This window comes from Maylandia zebra, linkage group LG4, assembly GCF_041146795.1.
Source record: "Maylandia zebra isolate NMK-2024a linkage group LG4, Mzebra_GT3a, whole genome shotgun sequence".
NCBI classification, from domain to species: Eukaryota; Metazoa; Chordata; class Actinopteri; order Cichliformes; family Cichlidae; genus Maylandia; species Maylandia zebra.
In genome coordinates, this window is record NC_135170.1 from 34252645 (window position 1) to 34277532 (window position 24888).

General features: G+C 43.4%; 1 protein-coding gene across 13 annotated transcripts in view; it reads left to right on the forward strand.

Annotated features, from left to right (window-relative positions):
• Positions 1-24888, forward strand: part of LOC101487767 (RNA binding protein fox-1 homolog 3) — a 431072-nt gene that overhangs the window by 299219 nt on the left and 106965 nt on the right. The window lies entirely within an intron of this gene.

Sequence of the window (24888 nt, forward strand, 5' to 3'; positions counted from 1 at the left end):
GCTTTTTGTGTGATATTGTTGTTTTCCTCGCCTATATATCTAAGTCAGGCAGAATTTCATAAATTAAATGGCATTAAGCGCAGAATGAGGATAATTACAGATTGTTAACCAGAGCTGCTGATTAATTTTCTTTGAGATCATGTGTGATTAGTCAGATTGGTTTTGTCTCCTCGGTGGTTTGTATTCTCACCACAACAATACCCGCCCAACGCTCACTCTGCTTTTGCATTTGTGCTTCTTCTTCTGCTTTTTAATCTAAATTTCTCACTGATGCACACTGCAGATCACTTTAATCCCCCCAAGTTTTGCTAACTTGTATTTTGTACCTTCACAGAAATACAAAGTAAATGAATATTTTCAGCCTTGCCACTGTAAACAGTCTGAGCTGTGATGCAGTTGGAGATATGTCTCCTGCAGACTGTGTGTGTGTCTGTGTGTGTGTGTGTAGCTATTGATCGCTAGTTCAGATTTCTGGGGAGAGTGCATCTTTTTGGGGAAAAGCTACTTTACAAGGATGACTCCATTATGAATGACTTTCTACTCGAACCACTTTTTTAAAATATGGAAGTGAAGCAAAACATGAATAAGCAAAGTATGCTATGCACGTTATGAATGAAACAGCCCTGGCTATTGATTCAGAGCTCACGTTTCTGGAGAAAGAGGATGTTTGGGGGCCAAAGTTGCTCCAAGTGGTGACGCGAGCTCACATTCGAGCCTCACGCGAAGCTCTCCTTTTGTCTCCGAGCAGAATGGAAGTGACAGGACGGCGTATGCTTTCCAAATTATGCCATAACTAAAAGAACGTAACGCAGCGTGCGGTGCTCGTGTGCTTTCCGAGGCCTCGCTGCTACACAGGCCTCTTTGATACTCTGAGCTTTCGCCTTGAGATGTTTTCTGGGTGTTGATGCTTATTGAAAGAGGCTCATCACTGTCTGCAGCAGCTCACCGATCTCCACCTCCCGTTTCATCACGTATTCCCCCTCCGGCCAGTCAGAGTGATGACCACACGCAGATGTAGGCTGAACAGACCGAAGCGGTAGTGCTGGCAGTTTACAGCCCTGCAGGCTCATCACTGTAACATGAGGCTCCGTGTACTGCAGTGGGCTTACTCTCATCGTGTTAAGAAAAAAGAGCTTATAGTAAAGGAGCTATTGCATCTGTGAGCGCATCCATTATGCTAAATTAAAGTTATATATCTTACTACTTTCGCTTTCTGCTCACTTGAGAAGCAACATTATTTTGCTGAAAGCGTGGAGTCAATACATGACTCATGACTCGTTTCATCATTTTGCCTCTAAAACTTCAAAATCTTTGAAGACTCTGCATTTCTGAATGATCACAGAAGCCAAATGTCTTTGTGATGATTTTTCACCCAGAGCCTAAAAAGAGGTCAATATTTCCACAACGAGAAAATCATACAAGGAACAAAGTGATGAGAATGACTGATTTTTAATTAACCACAAGTAAAAATAACCAAATGATAATAAATTATTAGCTAATTTCTAGAAGTTTTTAACGTTTGCAGCTTTCAAGTATGAGATTGTCTTCCTCCTACTTCTTTATCATAGGACATGGAATATTTCCGGCTTTTTGACTCTTCTTTGGACAAAATAAACAATATGACGAAGCAAACTTGGGCTGATTTAAAAATGAGATGAATTTTTTAAAACGTGTTTAGCTCACCAAATAATTATTGCATATTATTGTTTATGCAGGAGCCTCTAAAACATTTTGCAGACAGATATTTTACACAGGAGAAAATTTCCACTCGTAGCTCTCACGCAGATGTAGCTGATGTGGGCTTAACCTCGTCTGACGATGCAGACTGACTTAAATATTTCCACTGTGCAGGAGCGGGAGCGACTTCCTTGTTGTGACACGAGCCACCATCATATAAAGGTTTCCACTGGCCTTTAAGGATACCATACGATTTTAGGATTTAAGGGAAATTATTTGGAGGACCAAGCCTTTATTGGGAGTCACTGCTGAGTGTTTTAAAAGTTTAAAAAAATATAAAGAGTCCGGCTTCCCACAGCACTCCAGGAAGTGGAATTAAAGAATTATGGATTTCTTCTCACCTTGTCTGAATTTTGCGTTTCCTCAAGAAAAAAAAAGGTAAAATTTGAAACACTCAAAACATTTTCTGGGGTACACAAAAATGAAACTGCCAGGGTGTAATAACACTTATGAGAAAAGCAGCATCCCATCCAGGGAATGATTTACTATACCATACCTGGAGTGTATTTCATGTGTGTGTGCGCGGGAGTAAGCGAAGTTGTGTTAGTCGGCCAGCATTTAGCTGCGAGAGGAGGGTGCGACTGGCTCCCGTTTGAACTGCAGGTGGCGAGCATTACCTGCGGTCCCTCCGGAGGCCTGTCAGCCGTGCATCAGTCTGGGGAACCTGCAAACTCCCCTCATTAGAATATTTATTCACCAAGCAGATGTTCTTATCCAGGGCAATTACCTTTGGCTTACATTTCCCTGTTGCCCACTGATATAGATGAATGTGTATACAAAGACGTCCCAGGTTATGCATGGGACCCTTGGGTGCCACCCACCATTCCCCGCATATGCGCGACGGGCAAGCCGGCGGCCGTCTGGCCTGCCACGGTGTTCAACCTAAAACCCAAAATCAGCTCCACTGTGGTAATTGGAGGAAGTGGAGGCGACATCTCCTGCAATGGCCATGCAGTGATGGAAAGATGGCCTGTATATCATTCTCTCCACCCGGCTGTTCCTTTGCATTAGAGACAGAGAGAAAAAGGGAAGAGGCATGGAGTGGAGAAACCATGCATGCTTCTGTCCTCCCCTCAGTGTGATGAATAATTTAGCAGTGCAGGGCCCTTGCTGTCGAGTAGAGATGGTGGTAATGGGGAGACTGGATATATATGGCATGCCAAGGAGCGATGGTTTACGTTAGACTTCCCCAACCAACGCACTCGAGTGCGCCGCAGACTGCTCACACGGCGTGTTTGGCCTGTATTAATGTTTTGTTTTTATTTATCGGGGAGAAAACCGAACCAAACAACAGCGGACGTCGATGCGCGGCGGCTAGCGGCGGGGCTGGTTTGAGGCTCTGGAGCTGTGGCCATTAGCAGGAGTGCATTCCCTTTAGGCAGATGTTCAATCTCGGGCTGCATTCAACCAAAGAACAACTTGGTTGACTGAATTGTGCCTTCTCTTCAACCGATCGAGGGGAAATAAAACTGCAGGTTATCGCTAGATTAGCTAAATTGGTCTCGGTGTACTCGACCTGCAGCCTTATTAGCCTAGATGAATTATAAATAAACACAAAAGGCCTGTATTTATAGCACGCTGAATCACGCTAGGCTCGTCGCTGTTGTCCTTAAGCGATAACAGCAAAATCAGACATTTGCTTTTACTTTTACACGATCCGTTTGCTCCTGAGCTTCATGATTTCATTTTTCTGTTTTAATGCAAGAGGAAGTTTTACATCTAGCTCGGTTTACCTGGATGTGCTGCAGATGCTAAGGCGTCCTGTAAACAACCATCACACCAAATAATAATATTAAGATATATTTAAACCCAAAGCAGGAAGTCTTAAACACAAATTTTGGAGGAAAAGTCCAGCACAGACAAATTGTTCTACCCTTTCTAGCAGTGACTAGTCAACGAGATGATTGAATGTTGCTGCCCTTGCTAGTCTGCAATGAACAATGGCTGCAAACTGCTGGTTCTAAGACGCTACAGTGTTCGGGTGCTGGAGTGCTTTAATGGGTCGCTGAGGCGTGTGGGCACTAGCCTGCAGAGAAAAAAGGCCGCTACTGGTAGCTACGCTAAAGTTAGCCATACTGATCTGTGACTGATTTGGCATCATGCTGTGCACTGTTATACGCCACGTAACGTCGGAGCAACAGTTGAAATCCAGTTTGATTAATGAATGTGATTAATGGTTTCAGAAGGCTTACAGTTTAACCTGGCCTGTGGGTTTGAAGTTAATGCAGTTTTTTAGGTGTGTTTTTACTTTAAATGGACTACTTGGACTTTTCTCTCCCACTAACTGACTAGTAAAGCAGGATTTAGATGAAACGCGAAGCTGCCGGTTGAGCTGTGAAATGCAAAGAGCTGCAAAGTTTACGCACGGTCATCTATTTTAGCCAAACGCAGTGTCGGTTAGTTTTGAGCCAGCTCTGATTAAGAAATGAAGTTTGGATCACGCAGTCTGCCTTCAGCTGGGCAATTTTTTCTTTTTAGAGGAAGTCTATTCCTCATGCTGCCAAAAATAATGGATTAATTCTCCTAATGAAAATAACACCAGCAATTGTCCAGCCAATCAGAATTGCAAGATCAGGTGACCATCCAATCAACCAGCCGACCTGAAGACCACAGCCTCACTTTAATTAGGACGTGCATGTGGTGGAAGTGATATGAAGGTAGATTTCCTTAAAAGATGAAAGCAGCGTGGAGTTTCAGGCCCAACTCTGTGCACATATAAGAAGTCCCGTATGCATTTCATGTGCATGCATATGGCCTGGTTGCAAATGCTCAGAGAGACGTCTGCAGCCTGACCAGCAGGAAATGTTGAAATTCGTGATGGACAGCATAAAGAGGCAGAGCTGATCAGCCATTCTGGGCGGGAGAGCAGCGAGTCCAGGCCGCTGGTTTCATATTGCAAGATGAAGTGCTCGCGATCGTTTGTTAATGTATTAATTGATCTGTGTCCTTAGACGGGAAAATCAGAAGTAGTGTCACGTAGGCTCTTTAGTACTCCCCGAGACGCCTTCATTAGCAGCTGCTGGCCGACTCTCCACCCCCATTACAGGACCGTGTTGCCACACACTTTACCTGACTGCTGTAATAACTTTAGACATTTCTATCTCCCCGGCAAGACCTCCGACAGCCCGAACAGTTTGAGGGCTTAACATCAAATGTGAGGCGCTTCTTTGAAAGGCTTATACTGCAGGTGATTCACCGCGGGGGGCCGTGTGCCGTTGTTTTGTCTGCTGGTTGTTGCTCTCTTTTCCTTACGAGTTTGAGTAACGGCTGTTGCAATCAGTCATTAACTTCCAGCTCGACGTTTTATAACCTGGACGGCACACATGCCTTTGTAGCAGGGCTGATGTAACGACGCTGCTACAAAGCTGAGCTAAGGAAGCAATGGGAAGTACATCCAGGAACTGTGTTATCTCTTTAACCGCTAATACCAATGAGGTTCTAGCAACTTCACCGACGAGCAAATTGTATAGTTCTTTTCCAGTGTAATGCCAGCTGCATAGAAAATCAATTCAGTCAGAAAAATGAGGCCAGTAGGCTTTTATTTTCCTCCTTTTTCGGGATAGCGGGGCTCCACCCTTTGTGCTCTGTGGGATCATTAGTAATCAGTAGCTTTAACATTAATTCTGTCAGCTTTTGGTCTCTTCCCCTTGGGGCTAATGGGTCTAGAGCCCAGCTAATTGTGATTAGGCTCTGACAGCAGGTTTTACTTGCAGGATTTTCACACCACAGTCCTCTTTGATATGAGCTGCACAGCTGATAAAGAGATTAGATACAGGAAGAGAGAGTGTATGGAGAGGAGGGAGGAGGTAGGTGTTCTTAAACTACAGAAAGACACCTACACGGGGGAAATCACTGGTGAGTTTAGCAGAGGAAAATAGATCCGGACGCAGTAAAAGCCTCGCGCTCGCTTATTGCACCTGCTATCATTAGCGCTTTTGTACACATGGTCAGCCTCCCAGGGAAAAGTCATTATCCAGCTGTGCTGTTATTTTTCTGCTGTTTTCTCCTAGTGGAGTGTGACTTCAGGGCTATAGCCAGCGCACCCTTTAATGCCTCCAACACAATAAAGGACTCTAGCCTTAATGATGTGGGATTGGATGGCCATGCCTCAGGTTGTCCGGGGACTTGTGAGCTGTTACTGCGAGCGGCCATTTTGCCTCGCCGCCGCCGAGGCTCGGTGTCAATTCAAGCCCAGCCATTCCAGAGGAGGCAAAAATAAAAATCTGATTTAATGATTAACTGCGGCTGCGTTGTTTAAAGGGCCCTGGCTCTCTATCTCTCTCCCTTTCTTCAGGCGAGCGAGAGAGTGAGGGAGCGCAGGCTGAAAAGCAAAACAACGAGGAGAGGAAGGAGCCAGCGAAGTAGTAGGATGGATTGTTGCCAGTGCACGCCAAGTTGCCAGAACACGAGGCGATATCGTCTGTTTTTCGCTCTTGACTGAGTGAACAATCCTGCACGAGTGAATCAGGAGACGTGCGATTGTGCAGGATGATGTTCAAAGCACTCATTTTACATCTTAATGACTCGGAGGATTAAATATTAAGGTTACGTCTTCTCCGGCAAATGAAACTGGAGCAAAAGTTGAACGATTTTTTTTTTCCCTTCCAAATTTTAAACAACACCTGAGCTTTAGCAGCAGGACGACGAGTGAGTTTGCGCATCGTAGCGTTTAGAAGAGGCTGCCTTTTCTCTCTTCCTTCATTTGAACAGAAAGACCTCCAAAGCCGAGTCATATGCTGCTAATTCTATTTTTCAGCCTTGTTATTAATTTATTCAACTTTTCGCGGTTGCCCCGTTGCACCTCCAGTAACTCCACAAGTCTCTCACGGCAGTCCTTCATCCTGCTCGGCTGCATTGCAGCAGAAGGCGTGCACGCTGCTAACACGCCTGTGCTGTAGATATTGCCCTGAAGTGTCAGCTCTCACATACAGAAAAGATTGGAGGAGAGGCCCCTGTGAGAATGGCAGCAACATATCCGCTGGCAACCTGCCACGCATGACAAGAAACCCACTCCTGCCCCTCTCTCACAGCAACAAATGTAATTTGTGTGTTTCCCCCAATTTTAGACTCGAGTACTCGAAAATTCTTTTTGAGTTTTAGTAAAATTAAATAGAAAACCTGTTGGAAGGTTTATTTGATTTTTTAGCAGCTTTATCACTTCAGTTGTTTTTAAAGTTATAATGAAGGGAAATATCTGAAAAGATTTAAAACGGGTATTATCGTTAAAGGTAAATGACTCACTGTCGTGTGGATGTACTGACCAAGTGTACTGCGTAAGTAAATGATATTTTAAGTGTTATTAGTAGTTTTCATAGATACATTGTTTTTAATAGTTATCTTTAGATTCCATCCATTTGTCCAGGTCGTGGGGGGAGCAGCTCCTCCTCCTTCAGACCTTCTGCTGGGACACTGAGGTGCTCCACAGTCATGTGTGTTTTATTTGTTTTATGCTCTTAAATCTTTTGGGATGTAGGCCTAATTTTTTTTCTGTTTCTCCCCCAAAAACAAACAAAAAACAGACTTGCTGTGTGTCATCTTTCACCTGTGCATCAGTTCAGGGTCAGCAGGTGTATCTGTTGCTTTCCTCAAAGATATAAATGTCAGTTTGGAGGGTTTTCATAACCCAAAGGTTCTTCTACTGTACAGTAAAATACACACATATATATTTGATTAGCTACTATATTTGTAAGACGCTCAAGCTTTGGAAGTGCATTCAGGGAAAATTGCTGAACTGCCGTTTCTTTGTCTGTATATAAAAAGACATTTCTTAAAATTAGCTCGTGTCTGCACATGTCTGTGCCAAATATTTACATTTTTACTAGAACATGTCGATGTTCTAAACAGATCCCACCGCAGCCTGGACCGACCGCATTCACTGGAGCACGGTGGCATTTATAAAACACATGGCAGTAAAACCAAGTGAACAAACCTTATGTGTGGAAGAAGCAGCTGAATGCAAACCAGTAGCTGTAGATCGTACAAATATATGAATATGACGCATCATCTGGCTGCTTCTGGTCTCAGAATTGGCCTCTCGGGATGACGGTCTGACAGTTCATGTATGGTAAAAGCAATAAGCCTGTTTTACCATATATGGTAGAAATCTGTCTAATTTCTTGTCATTTTTGTATATTTGATGAACAAAGTGGTTTTTTTTTTTCTTTTTTGGGGAGTTCGGTGTCAGAACTGCATAATTATAATACACACACGAACACCATGGTCAGCTTTGTGCAGTATTTTGTGTTGTTAATGTTTTGGGGGGTTTTTTGTATTAGTACAAGATCCAACTTTGTAAAAAACCACTATACTCCCATCTAGTGCAAACTATTCAGAAGCATCCAAGTAGCTTTTGTGCTAATTGTGAATATTGCAGTTAATAAAACTGCAAATCCAAATTCTGCACAGTCGCATGGTTCAGTGAGAGAGTAGTGGATGCATTGTTGGGCAACAGTCTGCAACACTGGTGTTTTTAATGCATATGTTTTTCTATGTGGGTGCAAAGACTGTGCTCAAAGCTTGTTATATACTCTTCTCAATCAATCGCAGCCAGTGTAACCCCCTCTGTCACGTAAAAGGGGGTTAAGAAACAGTGTGGCACACAGGCTGTAAAATTAATGGTAGGAGAGTGACATTAGTGTTATAGGTTATTGACCGATTTCATGGAATTTATGACCCTAATCGAGTGGCAGTGTCAAAGGGAATGAAGCAAATAAGAGTGGCGCTGACAGCAGAGCTGCGCTGTGGCCACTGGACACCACAATTTGAGCCTTCCCAGTAAATTGTGGCCGGGACTTTATAAGTCTCAGCGGAGGCTGCTTTCACTCCGCCTGCCTGGGTCCCGAGGCCATGCCCCTGGCCTACCTCCATCCTCCAGGTCAGACACAGGCAGTCTCAGCAGATGATGAGAAATGCTACTTCATCTCACCTCGTGTCAGGCTTGGCCTCTCACGGTGTCAGCCGCTGTCTGCGCGTGCACGCGTGTGTGTTTATGTGCACCCACTCGCGTGTTTGCTGTCAGAGTGATTTTCGACTGTGTTTGTCTGCGGTGGGGGAGGTGTTCGTTCTCATGTAGTTTTCATGATCATTATATAACCTGCGATATATTTGCAGCTACTGGTGTCTATTTCCATCCCTGTGAGAGCTGGTCAAAGCTCCTGTTTAAGCACCGACTAGAAACAGAAATATTCAGCGACGCGCAAACGGCCAGCCCCATAAAGATGATTGAACTCTCGCTGATAAATAATTCTTATTGAAAACACGGTATAATGTGACAGCGTTGTCATTTTATCAGGAAAAAAATGAATACAGGTGAGAGGATAACAGGACTGTGGCCAAAGATCCCAAACACCACTTTTTGTTTGGTTTGTTTTTTACTGCCCTGAGCTGCTTTGTGCACAGTCTGTGCCGTGATACCACAGAAGAAGAGGCGTCATACGTACGCTTTCATAAAGATAATGTATAGACGTTTCTTTGATGTCAGTCGAGGGTCTGCTGAAAAAGTAACCCAACTTTTTTGGGACTGCTTGTTGAGTGACTGCAAAGCTACCGTCACAGTTTACTTGTGACCCTCCAATGCAGTTAAATTGATAAGGAGCTCTTTATACTTTAGTATCTGCTGTTGCCGTCCTGCAGGGGGATTCTCCAGCGTATAAAAGGGAATTTTGGATGTTTTGGGGAAAGATCCAAAAAGACTAGTAGCCATGCAAAACAGAATTTCTAAATAGTTCTGATAACACTTGACATGCATGGCTCAGACATGTCATAACTGTGCAATAAGCTAACCGAATGCCGACTTCCAAATGCGCTCTTAAATCATTTGTGCAGCTGCACAGCGCGAGCGCTAAACAGAGGGAATGAATTAAAACTTAAAAAAGACTCTCTTCACCCGGAGACGCTTCCATTCATCTAAAAATAGAAGCTGACATTATCTCGTTGTTAACAACTTGGCTCGGACCTCCCAGCGAGCGGCGACTCGGTGCTGCTTGTTTACCTGGGGTCCTTGGGGCTGCGTGAGGACGGTCAGCTGCGGCGGCGCCGTTCTGCCCCAGCGCTCTGCGGCTTTGTGCGCTGGCTTTTGTGCGGCTCTCTAACCTGCTTTAAAAGCCCTTTAGTGTGCTTCTGACATGCTGCGCTATCACATCGCGGCCTCGGCAGAATGTATGGAGCCATTCAGACACTGTGCAGAGTGAAATGAGTTTTATCCAGCGGTTGACGATTGAATGTAATGGCGCTCTCTCTGGGGAGCAGAGTTTTCCATCCACTGATGTTCGCACTGATACGACGCAGCTCTGCACTGCTGAGGAACAGCTTGGTCTCAGCTCTTTTAAATTATGCATTTTCATGACTAGAATATGGGAGGCGAGCGTACCACTCCTGGACGTTTGCATTAAACAAAACCGATGCAGTCTCTCGCGCGTTACGTAATCTCTACGCACGCGGCTGCGTTGCTGTCGTTGCATCTTTTTTTTTTTTCCTTTTTGACTTTTTTGATTTAGATGCAAAAATCTGAACGAAAGCTGTTTTTCTCCGGTTGAAAAAAGAGAAAACATTAAACGGAAAACGACTCCGGATGGGAATAAATAGCACTGATGGTTTTTGAGCTGATGAATGACATGTAATAAAACTTCATATCTATACGAATGTCATCGTTTGGGATTTGAGGGCATCCCTGACAGCTTAATTCTAAGAAACAACCGACAACAAACAGAAAATAAATTTCTCCGCCGCGCTGATTGATGATGTGCCGACAGCCCCCCCCACTCCCCCGCTGTTTTTCATATAGTGATGAACATATAAACAAGGACAACCCTTTCCTCTCCTCATCATCAGCACCGCTCTGGTATTTGACAGAGAGTGAAGTGGTGTGATTTTTAATTAAAAAGAAAATTCAATAACCTTATCAAGACTTGCCATTTTAGTTTGAGGAGTATCGATCAGCCGTTCAGTTATGCAGATCTGCCGCTTTCATCTTCTGGGCAATTCTGCACGGTGGCCTCTGGTTACTGAAAAGATCTCGTTTCAGAAAATCTATTTCATATATTATTTAGGTTATGTTTAGTTCGGCTTACAATACAATATTCAAATATGTTGTCGTGTGCGGCGTCTTAACATCACGGGCTGGAGGTTAAAGCGGCGCGACGTGGAGCTGTGAAGCACGTTAGCATACAAGTGTGAGCAGGTGAGCGCCATCGGCCGGGATTCAGGACGAGATGGACAAACTCCCGCCGGTCAGAGGAGGGAAACTGTGCCACTGATGATCTGTCGCAGCAGGAGGCTAATTGCCCGCACACCTCCGTGTATCTCCCTGTTTCTTTGCCTTTTTTTCCTCTTTTTTTTAATTTCAATATGTCTGCTAATGGAATTAAAAACATGTTGCCAGGGGTCTTTTGCAATTTGGAAAATAAGTCCATTAAGTTCATTAATTTAATAATGGGCAATAATAATGAATAAAAAGTATTGCTCAATTAGAGGGGAGCGTACGGTTGGCTGTTTCACATTCATTCGAAATCACCTCAGTGTGCAATAGCTTAATGAGATTATAATGGAATTGATATCGCATAGGTAGTGAATTAAACCGTTACCAGAGAACCCATTAGGAATGAAAGTCTAATCCTGAAACACTTGTCACAGCTAAAATAGGCTTCTACTTTTGTTATTAGCCGTCAATCGAAGTGGCGGGCTCTGAAGGTGAATCTCCTGTGACGCTGGCCACAGTGACGATGATGAAACCCAGCGATTGTCCTCGATGCGGGTTAATGGCGGCGAGTGTCAGGCGCTCCCTCGGCATTTGTTTGGTACTGTATCACTGCTGTATTGGTGGCGTTACACCACCGCTCGGGTTTCATGGCGAGCGTTTCCAGACCAGCAAAGCTGCTGAGGGCTTCAGTTAAAATTACACAGACAGCACATTCATAGTAATCTAAAAAGGTCAGGATAAATTACACTGCTTATTTCAGTGAAAAAGGCGGGTAATGCGATCCGCCGTGAGTAGTTTTTCATGCTGGCCCCAGTACATTCTCTCTGGGCTTATGGCGCAGATTTGACTCTTTGACTTTTACACGCTTGACACTCGATGTCAATTTACCGTCTCGTTTTAAGACCGGGAGGGACCGGCCGAGATGAACTTTTCCCTTTCGTCGGGATATTACAATAATTTGAGGTGTTTTATATCCGTAATGGCTTTTTTACAGGAACACTTAAAATAATGTGTCGTTGGAGGATGTTGTTAAAATCAGAAATAGATTGGTTCATAATTTAACTTTTCATTTAATGCGGGTGCAGCGATACACCTTATAAATCCACATTATCAGCAGTTTGTGCAGCTTCAGCAAGGCAAGCATGTCAAAATGTCTTATTAGTGTCACTCTTAATGTACTATATATAATGTATAACGTCCTATATATAACGGATTCAATCAAAAATGAGATCCCTGCAGTTTGAGAGATGTGGAATCGTGATATTAATCAGGGAAAAAAGAAACAATTTGCAGTACTTTTTAAAGGCATGCCCTTGGCTGAAAAATGAGCACATTCCTTAGCCCGAGCCATCCTCCTCCTGGAAGATATAGTACAATAAAGATGATTCACATTGCTATATCTGTGTTTTTAAAGTGGAAAAACTTTAGATTTTCCACATAAGATGCTTTCATGAATTTACAATGAGCTGTAAAGTGAATGCAGCATTTTTTGTTGTAGAAAAACAAGCAGCGAAGTAAATGACACGCTGTCCAAAGCATACAGGTGTGTTCCGACTTCCTCGGAGTTCGGTTGCGTAAGCCGGTGAAATCTCCTGACACGCGGCACTGTGCTTTACAACCTGAGTTTATTTCCTCATCCTGAGTCACTGTGGCAAAAAAAAAAGCAGTCGAATGATGATTTTTGGAGGCGGCGAGGAGCAGGGATAGCAGCACTTTAAAAAAAATGAATTAATCCGCAGGATCGTCTGCGATATGAAAATAGGCCTGTTTGTGTTTGTGACTGAGAGGAAATGAAAGTTTTTAGAGGGAAAATGAGACAAAGAAAGGAGGAAAGTACCACACATACAAACTTGAGCAAAGTAAGAACTCTTCATAGCTGTACGTGTGCGCTCATGAGCGAACATGTGTGCGTTCTTAATTAATATTTAAGCCACCTTCAGCGTACCCTAGAAAGGAAGTAAAGGGGATTGTGTTCTCATGGATCCTTTAATCCTCTGAATTAGCAGTTTAATAACAAAAAGCCATTTGTAGATTAGTAAGATCAAGCTTCCGAGACGTGCTTGTGTACAATCTACTTAAATGCTTTGATTTTTGATGTAGGAAAACTCCCCTCCAACACGCCGCATATACAGTGAGCGCGCAAGCGTGCGCTCGTAGCCGTCGGGCTTCTGCTCATATTATTTTATCGTTATTTCATTATGTTTTAGATTGCTGCTGAAAGGATTGAAGCAACGGGGGATTGATCAATAGCAGCTTTTGATTGATCAATATCATAAATCAGGCAAAAATGCAAAGACTTTATTGATGTCATCCTCTATCATGTGACAGTTTTCATCAGGGTATAGGAACGCTGCTGTGTTCATCCAGTTTCGTGATTTCAAAGATTCAGTTTTTCCTCATAGTTTTCATTGTTGCTTAGCAACTGTGTTACCCAGCATGCACCCGGGCATCTTTATTCTTGCTCGGCATCATTTTGCCTTCGTTCTGGTTACATAGTTGCCATCTTTGCAGCAGAATTAGCATCAGCGTAATTCTGTAATTCTCGATCCAGGTGCGTGGGTGTGCCAGGAAGAGACTTTTAATACTTCAGCATTTTACAAGTTTCTAAATTAAAAAAAACTTTTCCTTTTTTGTGTTTTTGCTCCTGTTCTCTGTTATTTGTACACTGCGGAAGCCTTATGTTGAATGTAGTGCTACACCTCTGCGAAGCACTCGATGTCTGATGGGTGCTATATAAGTAAATTGCCTTGTGTATCCTTTAATAAGGTAGCGACTTAAAAAGACCTGAAATCAGATGGTTTGCTAATGTTTAGTGTTTAATCGGCCAGTCGTGACGGCAGTGTCCCCAATTCAACTTCCACCACATCGCTCTCTCGCTCTTTCATAGTGTATGTATGAAAAAATATATAATATTAACTGATAGTAATAGTTACTTTAATAATTATACATTGCATTATGTATTTTATAATTGCCAAATAAGGGATAATGGGACCATCCTGACAATATTACAGGTGTTAAGGACGACTTAATGGTATCTTATTATTCTGTGACCCCGCCTTCAGACACTGCTGTTTGGTCTGAGCTGCTGGTGTCTCAGAGATAAACACGGCGTCCTTTTCCTGGTGCTGTGATGCTGCTGGGACCAGTTCCTAATCATTACGCGTGGACGCTTGGATGGGACCTTTTGCTGTTGCGTTTTAACATAAAGGGTAACTTTAAGCATAGCTTTTTTTATGTGCACATGACTGTCTTTTTCAAAAGCTAACCACTGTTACTGGTGCTTGAATCTAACCAATAAACTAGTGAAGGTTAACACCCACCTAATTACACAGGTGTTACTGTGTAAAGTTTCAGTGTTATAATAGTCATCCAGTGATGTTTACGACTGGATTACACAGTAATTATTAACTGTTTACAATGTTTTAAGTTGAATTTTACAGTAAGCATTCACATCCATAGATTAATTACAACACTTTTATTGAGGAATAAAATATTACTATTTTTTCATCATTTCCATGTTTAATAATTATTAAGTTGAGCATTTATTAGCAGTGGATATTTGAAAGTCTTGCAGGATGAGTTATGTTGAGCCAAAGTAAAGTTTTCAGTCTAAATGTAAAGTGAACGTATTTGGAGTTTGGTCTGATGATTGATTTGATTTAATTACTGCGTCATGCATAAATTGTATGTTCAGGCCAAACAGGCTTCCAAAGCACCGGAGCGGGAGTAGCAACATACTTACAAATAACAGTAAACAAACAGTCCATCCACAAAGGTAGATTCATTTGAGCTTTACAATGATACATTTCTAACTTGGCATTCAACGTCGAGGTCAGGGTTGGTTTGTGATTATCAAAGAGCGAGTGCTGTCCACCGCCGGCATGACTGACGTTAGCCTGCTGACCGCAGGGGCAATAAAACAGTCTGGAAAACCTGCAATCAATTTTATGACTTTTCAATATTTTTAAAAGTAAATGAACTTGTTGTTTAAAAGCTTCCCAGCGCTTTGCATACAGCCGAATAAGCGAGTACATTACATAACCACTAAATAAAGCTTTTTAGATTCCTGTGTATCAGATGGGTTTAATCATTATTTGTATTCCTTCCTGGTTAAACTATAAAAAGCCTGACTAACTTGAACCTAACGTTGCAGTGTTCAGATATACAGTATCTGGTTTGTACGTGTGAGCCTGCCTCGGCAAGTGTGTAAAAGTACACTGGTGTGTTTTGCATGAGCTCACACACACACCTAGATCCCATCTCCTCTATCGGTGCTCGGCGTCATCATTTGCCAGTGATGACAGCCGCCTCTGTTTAACCCGCCGCAGATCAGTGAGTCAGAGCTACCGTGTTTCTAATCATCCCCACGCAGAAAATCTCCGTCTTTGTTGGCGTTCGCTGATAGCGTCGGTGTTATCCCCGACTCTCCCACCCGGCCAATATCAGAGATTGATTGCTTTTGTCTTGTTATCGGGGTCGTTTAGGTGAGATTGACACATGCTTGCAGGATAAGAAGGCTCCGAGGGGCTCTCAGACTGGGGGGGGGGTCCTCAGTACGATACGGTGGCACGCCGTTAAACATGCATGCTGACCTGCATGAAATGTTGATGATGAATAATCGGCTGCATCATGGGGACTGTAAATAGGTCAAAGTGGCTTCGGCGCGCCTCACTTTGTTTTTGAAGATATGCATTCAATCAGACGCTCACTGCATCTGCTCGTCTGTCTGAAGCTGCAAGCACATCCTCAGCCTTTCAGTCCACCAAGCCGAAGCAGAGCATGAGAAATAAAGACCTCAGTCGGGCGAATGTTTGTTGCGCACTGAATTTCCTCGGCCACTCTGCTGCTTGGCGGTTGCCGGGCGGGGTGGCTTCATGCTCTGCACACTAGCCACACATCCTAAATAATTCACACTCTACTTGAGAATTCTCCAACGGACTCACTGCTGCCATTAGACACTCTCTGGCTGCCAGTTTTTCTTCTTCTTTTTCTTTTTTTTTCGGGGTGCTTGTTTTTCACATTCTGACTTCAGCATTACAACCAGAGAAGAAGACGGCGTGGAGGGGTGTTGAGGAGGGGAAGAAATGAAAAACGAGTAATATCTCAGGTCGATGAGAGTTCATGGACAATCCAATATATAAAAGCGAGTTTACATGCATAACACTTCAACATTAAGATTTTTCACAGAGTTCAGCATATTTTCAACAACTCTCCCTCTACTAGTTTTTTTTTTTTAATCTGAGACGCCTCTTTGACAATGTCTCCCTCATGCAAAATGCATGAGCGCTTGTGGATCGATACAGGCCCTTTAATCTCTCTACATAGACAGCTCCCGCACTCAGGCGTTGAACCCACACCCATGGCTGCCACCGCTGCAACCCAGATCAGAGGCCAGGAAGAGGGAGAGCAATCTGCTCAAGCCACGAGGGGTTTCAGCCTCTGAGGTGGGCAGGATGACTGTGGACTGTCTCCAGCATCTTCCAAACAACACTTGGCCCATACCTGATGCTTTCCCAAGACATTAAAGTCTGCTTGCAAAACAGGTACTACAGCTGGAGTGGAGGCTTGAAGAGTACTTTTTAAAACTCACCACCGGTGGGAAGAAGTCTTTGTGTGTGTGTGTGTGTGTGTGTGTGTGTGTGTGTGTGTGTGTGTGTGTGTGTGCGTGTGTGTGTGCGCGCGCGCGCGCTACTGTATTTCTGCTTCAAATACACCACTGTTGCTACTACTACACAGCATACAGCTATAATTCTCTTACTCTGTAACAAACTAATCTCCTGAGCTGACATTTGCACTTGAGGCCCAGAATTACCATCAGCAGTGTGCACTCAAGGGACAAGTTCCACGTAGTTTTGTTTTTGTCAGCAATTCCCATTAAAAGAGCAAAAGACCACCACAAACCGATGCGACTAACAAGTATCCAAAGCTCATTCCTTTGTACCCCAGAACTCCTTCGTTGTCCTAAAACCATTAAAAATACATCAGTGAGCAACAGTGCTGCGTGTGGGTGGCGTGTTCCTTCATTAACACCAACACACACCATGTACGTTATTTATACAAACCCCTCTTGATGCCCCAAATATACCAAACGTAGATCAAACCGCCACAGAAAATAGTCCCTGCCTGAAAAAGCAATTCACATGTGCTTGAAAGATGTCTTTTAAAAATGTCTTAACACCCGAGGAAGGAGACTCTGTGTGGATAAGATGTGACACCGCCTTGACTCTACAGCTGAAATCTGCAGAGCGACGGTGGCGTCTGGCCCTAAAGAGCCAATCAGCAGCCGAACCGGGAAGCATAATGTAGACACGAGAGCACAGCCAAGGTTTACAACAGTTTCAACTGCGTGGTGGCAGGTTTATCAACTCATTATGTTAATTAAGATGTAGTTATGTATATTTCATGAGGTGAATTAGCCTCACCTTTGTTCTGTGCTGTAGTGGAAGGAGTCAGAGATGATAAAAGCGCAGCCACGCTGGGCCGAAATGAAACTGTAATGTGAACTTTTGCACATGGAAACGCCATTTCCAGCCCTTTGTTTTTTTAGTTTGTGTGCTTTCTGTCACAAGCGTTTGCTCCTCATTCATTTAGATAAGGGCTCGGTCTTGTTAGCCCAAAATAAGTGCCTGCAGGCCAAGTTGGCTGCAGAGTGGCAAGACTTGCTTGTAGAAGGACTTTGCTTAATGTATTAGGAATATTGCTTTTTGGCCTTTTTAGTGGAATTAGTTAATTGCAGGAAAATAAAAATGCTTACAATCTTATTCTCCCAGCTTTAAATGACAAACTATCCTTTGAAGCTAATTGTATGATGATATTCAGATTAAATCACTCTGAGTGGTCAGTGAGACTAGAGAAGTGCTATGTAAACGCCGCTTCCTTCCATTTCATTAAGACTGTTGGATTGGTATTTCTGATGGATTCAAATCTAACCAACATGTTAAACATTTGGTGGCGGGTCCAGAGGAAACTCTCATTTCTAACAGTCGGCGCTAATCAACGAGGGGACAGTTTCTTCTTTAGCATTACCACGTTTTCCTTTATTTTGTTCAGCTTTGTTTTTTATGCCGTAATGTTATTTATGATTGTCCGTTTTGGGCGCCTGGCGTTTTTATTTTGCCGTTTAAGCATATGAATGAGCAAACAGATGGACGCAGAGGCGGAGAAAGTGCAATATTTCCTGGATGTACAACATAGTACATATCGGTGTAAAATGGGATTTATAAGCACCTCGAATCTATACTTATGGATTGTGCTTGAGTAAATTGTTGTTCACCACTGAAACGGCATCACTCGAGAATACGAGCGAGTGTTGAGAGATGTAAAATTAGGGTGTAAAACAGGTATTTCTGCAACCGCTTCCAGGTTAATTCATTCTTCCTGTGTGGTTGTTTTTTCTTTATTAGATTTTTAAATGCTACAGCTTATTTGCCTTTGAGTTGAGATTCTCCTCGCATGTTAGGCGGTCACAGACAGAGAAAGCCCCCCCCCTTTCCTCAAATCTTACGTACAAAAGAAGATTGCCTCAGCTTCCTTTTATCAACACTTTTGTTTACTTGGGATGTGCCAAATGCGGGATTTAGTGTCACATTTGTCTGAGTGTCTGGCACTTTCACTGAGCTCGTACTTCAGCTGCTCTTATTATCAGCCATTTTGAAGCTGTTACTCATTTTGCCAGTCATTTAGTTATTTCTGAGGCATTGTCGTTTTCATGTCGAGGTACAGTCTCACTGCTCGGAGCTTTGATCATATTTTGTACAAACAGATTTAGGAAACAAAGCAGAAGCGCTGAAGGTTTCTTTGGAGCCTTTGCTGTTTGTAAATATTAAATGAGGGAAGAAACATTATTGCATTTAACTAAAGCAGACCTTAAAGGGAAACGAGGCCAAAGAAAGAAGAAAAAAGCAAACCCCGTCATCGCCGTTTTGGAGCTTTTTGAAATCGCGCTCCTGTAAACTGTTGGCAAACTCTTTTGATTAAGTGAAAAGTGATCAGCCTGGGTGGCGTTTTAAGCTCTCGTAACTTGGACGAGGAAAAGAATTTGAAAGAGAAACTTAAATAATGAACATTAAAGACAAAAATCTTTGAAAAGAACGAGCCCCTGAGCTGAAACTGAGAGCTATCAGTATATCCGGGCCCACCTCCGGATAATGTGTGGCAGTTTAGAAATGATCCGGTATGGCTGATGCATCAGCTCAGCCTCCCCATTGTCTTCCACCCTCAAAGACTCCCTTCTTCCCTCCTCCACTCCCCGTAATGCAATGCAGCTTTTGTTCACTCATTCTTTTAACCGTTTCTTTGGCTGCGAGTTGTCACGGCAGGACAAATTAAGGAAGCGGTAATAGGGTTATGTCAAGTAGACGGAGGTGCCGGCTCTGTGCGGATGCCTCCCTCCCTCTGTCTCCATGAAAGGTTACTGCACTCGCTGGGTTTTGTCTCCCCCGCTGTAATGAGAAAGGCAACAGACAAGCCTCTATCAGTCCTGCAACACCTACTGACAGATAGCATTTGGAGAGTGGAGAAAAAGAAGCATTAGGGAAAGAGCGAACAAGCGTCACAGGAAGTAATACAGCAACACGAGCGTGAACGATGGCAAAGGACACGCTTGACCGGGAAAAACAATCCCTCTCTCCGAGGGTGCTGCACTTCAACATTTACCTATATGATACCTTCATGTTTGTGTATGTATGTGTGTAATTTTCTTTCCTCCAGAGATGCGCCTTGCAGAGTTTGACACTTTAACATTTCCCATCGAACCATCAATATTATGGCCTCAACAGGGGCGGCATTAAAGCCAGACATCTTTTGAAATATTGAGCAGCGATCGCAGCATTTTGGTTCGGTATCATAGCGCATTCATGACTCCCACTCGGAGATATTACACTCACATTTCTTCCACCTCCTTTGGGCAAACCCTTTCTCTTCCAGCCGCCATCGTTCCAGGGCAGATGTCCGTGGAAAATCTGTATCAGCGTGCGAGTCCCCGTAGCTACGTTTTGATGGCGGTGGAATGGGAAGGGGGCGGGGGGGGGGGGAATGCTGCCCGCGATGTGGTCAGAGGGCAGGGTTGGATCACGGGTAGCGACAGCAGATGCTCCGGGCGCCTCGTTCTACACAGAAGGGTTTTATAACCGCGCAGGTACCTACACGCCGAATACATCCACAGCCGGAGACGCTCCCACGGAGATACAAGCGCTGAGGGAAACACATTGGGACTGGGGCAGAGTAACACACCCACGCAAACTTTATATTTAGAGCGTCTATTTAAGTAGCACTTCTAAAAACACAGGCTCTTACCAAACGCTGGTAGGGGAAAAAAAAGACTACATAAAACATTCAACAGTCTGACATTTGGTTCAAATGGTGTTTGAGATGGCAATTCAAAGGAGGGCACTGATTTAACCCCTTTGTTTAAAGCGTCCACCTGGAAAAAATTTTTATAAATCCCCAAATTTAGTCAAATCTCTGAGCTCGATAGATAAGAGCGCGTCTCCTTATCTGGTCCAGTGGTAAAGCAGATATTCACGATTAACTTTAGCCCACTGGAAAGTATAATAGGCTAGTAAGAAATAAAAACACACTTATTAATTTCTATAAACATCTGAAGATGGAACAATTTCAGTTTGGAGAACCACTTGGTGCACGCGAAAGCCAGCCTGCACAACAATCAGCTCTAGAAACTGTAAAGTGGAGCTCTACCAAATTTGATGCAACACAATTGAACAAACAAATCCACTTTAGTGATTGTAGTAGTACTCGGTGGCCCCTTCAGTGATTGTGCTCTGCCTTGCAACACTAAAAAAAGAAAGCCTGTGGTTGCACTTTTGAAGCCGATAGGACCTGGAGCCAGAACAGGAGCCTTCAGGGAGAAACCACTGTGATGTCCATAGCCTCCAGGCACCTTTAGACTTGGACATTGACAGTATTGGGTGAAAAGAAATCATTAAGCTTACAGGAGACTAAAAGTCTAGAAATGGAGCTGTGGAGAAAGCCTCAATGGACCCTTAAATTAGCCACTAAATTTAAGACGTTCATACACAAATGCTTCCCAGAAGGGTTGAAACCTGCTTCCTTTGTTTGGTTCTTGATTAACTTGTTGATTAATTTTCATGTAACTGATCAATCTTTTAAAAACCGTCATATTCCTCGTTTGTCTCGAGCATCGGTCCAAAACACAAAAATATTAAAGCTCGAGAAGTCTTAATGAATCGATATGTCAGTTGTCACTTCAAACGCATTTATCCTCATTAGTTACATTAAAAATTTAAACATGTATGAGGAAAGGCAAGTGGCGTTATCCTTTCGAAATAAACAGCGGAGTGATTTATTGCTCAGATTGGGAAAAACACGAACGCCATCAGCTTGAGTTCGATGATCAAAGCCATCTCCGCGGCGATCGCGTTCGATGGTTTTTAAATGGTCTGAGGTTAGGGACAGGTGCGTCGATAAATGAGGTAGCTGCACCAATAATGTTTTAAAATCCAACACATTTCGGGCATTTTAGATGTTTCCAGTTACACACACGCACGTTCACACATTTCCTGACACCTTCTGGCCCGGCTGTGGTTTCTTACGCTCCATTCTAATATGATATGTGTGCGCAGGAGGCCGCTTTGGCCCAGTGCGTCTGACAGTATTGATGTACCATTTCTCACCCGCCGCTGCTAAATATGAGAGCATGGTAGTTGCAGTGTGAACCCCTGACCCCTCTGGGAGACACACCGGCATTCACAGTTGTGCGAAATAGGTCTCTGGTTCCCCGAATGCCTGTTTAGAGTAATGGTCAAAGGTATGCCTGCAGGAAGGGAACATTACTGGGCATGACCAATCTGCTCCCAAATGGAATACACTTTATGTCACTGCACCAATCTATGTAATTGACTTTGCGTTGGGGCTGAAGCCATTATGGTTAAGGGTGCTTCTTTTTCCTTTTTTTTTTTTTAACAGAATGTCAGTGGAATCTGAAATGCACTCGGATGGCAGATTCTGAGAAAGATTGCTCTGGACGGATTTGAATTTTGGAACATTTTGGCCACGAATGTGTTCGACGGGGACCGTGCACTGTCTCATGTTTTCACACACAGTCCTCAGACTGCAAAGCGCTGCTGCCAGGGAGTATTCACTCGGTCTGTGGGACTGCGGTTAGGCCGCGGACAACAGGTGAATGCAATTAACAAGGCGGCGGAAGACAGGAGCAGCAGTGCTCTGAACCCCGAGGACTGGATTTGAGAGCGTTCCTCTGACTAACTTAGCAGTGGCGTGATTACAGTATCGTGGTGCTGTGTAGCCTCGCATGTCTGCGTTACAAAAATGAAGTGAATTATCCAAAATGAAGTTTTATGGCAGAGCTCACTTCAACAAACACACACGATGGTGTGGATAGTTTAAGTAGCCCCAGTGAAATTATATATTGGTATATTCAATAACACTGCAATATGAAATTGTACCTGGCATGTTATAGAAATCTTGAAATAACAAAATATATAAAAACAAATGCACGTTTAAGAACATTAGTACTATTTTGCCGATCCTGTAAAACTGACGTGCGCTGAGCCCATAAGTATCAAAAGGTTCGTCTCGATAATTAAATACTTCACAAGCAGACATATTTCATATTTATAAATCCTGTGAATCAAGCATGTGTCTGTGTTTTGGGTAGTGCTCTTTTATGTGCACACATTTTTAACAGATGTATTCAAATGAAAACACCTTGCTCTGTTAAATCCCAGCTAATATAGGATTCAAAGAGCTCTCTGAATCTTATATTAGCTGGTCTAACAAAGGGAAGCGTACCTCTGTGTCATCTTGTGGTTTACCATATATATCGTTTAACACCAGCTGTTCTGGGGTTTATAAATAAGGACAAAGGGACACGTCATTAGAAAGGTTATTAAAATGATCACAGCTAATAACCCTTCAATGGTCACGTGCTCTGTGAGCCACCAGGTCCTCATCTAGCTCCAAGTGTTTGCCTACAGTTTAATTAATCGTTACAGGCTCGTCCTCGTCGACAGCTAAGCTAACCTGAAGCTAATAAAACATTGTGATGCTTTCATGTTTCTGTTATATACCGGTAAGTCCTCCAGTTAAATTTGGCATCGATTTCAAAGTTCTGTTAATCACATGTAACATATCTGCTTGGCTCAGTTTATGAAGTGGAGCTGCTGGGATCATATTCTGGCTGCAGTGGCGGCCACACTATTTTTTGTTTGTGATCATCACGTATATACAGCATGTAGGGACTTAAGGCTGTGCGATATGATCAAAATCTCATATCATAAGACATTTATCGTCCCGACAACGATATGTATCAGAAAAATGTTACATTTTCTGTAAATTCTGTGAATCTCGGGCAGCTCTGTGAAGTGTTTTCAGCTGGGCGTCGTGTACCTGGACTCGAGTGTTACATAAGTTAGAATTTTCTTTGTGAGTATTTATTACAGGGCGTGTTCTAAGGTTTATTTTTTATCACCCGACGGCTCTTTTTAGCTTCTCGTCCGTAAACACTCTGCATACTATTTCACGTAATTATGTTTATTTTGAAAAATCTCAACAGGATCTTCAGCTTTATTTTGAAAGGTTTATGTGGAAAATAAACAAGCGGACGGCGGAGCCACGCGATGGTTTTACCGTCGTTGTTGCTAACGACAACACTTAAAAACAGTCGGTTGTCCGCCCGTAGTGTGGTTATATTACATTTAAGAGAGAGAGAGAACTTTGAAAACGCTGAAAAAATATTTCCGTAAACAAACGATAGCGTGATATCGTCACCCGATATATATCGTTATATCCAACAGCCCTATAGAGACCTATGCATATGTATGCATGTTTGTTTATTATTAATGTGTGGAGTTTGTCCCAGATGTGAAGCACAGTAACCGTGTGTCTGAAAAAGTGCTATTTGAATAAAATTATAATGACTCTTTCCCCTGGAAATCTAGAAACTGAAGCCCTAATAGTTTCTAACAGTGTGATATATTTGATATATACACGTCATGTAGGCAGGTAGAAAGCTTCTCAGCTTTTCTCCAGAGCATTTTTATTCCTGGTGAAGGATGTTTTGGGACGTAACTGAGGGTTCAAGGATGGAGGATGATAGATTTTGTTCAGATTGTAAAGCCCAAGAAACAGTCTTGTAATTTTAAACAGTGTACATATACAAACATTCCCCTCTGTTTCTGTTGCGTTCGTTTCCTTTCTCATTTAACTCGTTTCTAGCCGCTTAAAGACAAAGTGTCTGAATTCGTATATCTGCTGGTTGAGACATTAGTTTCTCCATGTACTTCCATGTAGTCACAAGCTTACATGCTCCGTGTTATATCATCCCCAAGAGCAACTCTTGCCGCCTCTGAATTTTTCATCATTGATCTGATGTGATTTCCATGCTTGGCCATCCCTCTGCCCTGTCAGCTCTCTCTCTATCGCAGCCTCGCTCGGCCTAGAGGGCTAACAGGGCGTGAGCCATCGCCCCCGTTTATTGTCTCCCACCATGGCTCGACCAAACCTTTCCCCATCTTCCACCCATACCACCTAGCAGTATCACGCACACGCGCTCCTCGATGTCTTTTAGCTGCAAGCGCACCAGACTTTTAGGTGAGAGGGTGGTAAAACGGTCAATGTATTGATGCTGACTGTCCGCTGCCATAAAGCTCAATCAACCCTCTCCTTCCCTGCCTTGTCAAAGCAGCCGGAGCAGCAGCGGCTCGGTGTGTATGTGTGTTATTGGTGTAGACAGCGTGGCATGGACGGTTGATATATGACAGTGGAGGAGGCAGAGTCGGTACCCCTCGGCTTTTGCTCTGCCTTCCCCAGTAGAAGCTTTCAAAATGCTCTAATATCTGGCCAGAGCTCAGTGAGCGATGGCCAGAGCCAACCTGCTGATCTTAGCACTGGGTGCATTAGTTTGCCATAAAGAAGCAGTGATTGTAAGACGCGGCAGGCGAAAACATATGAGGATG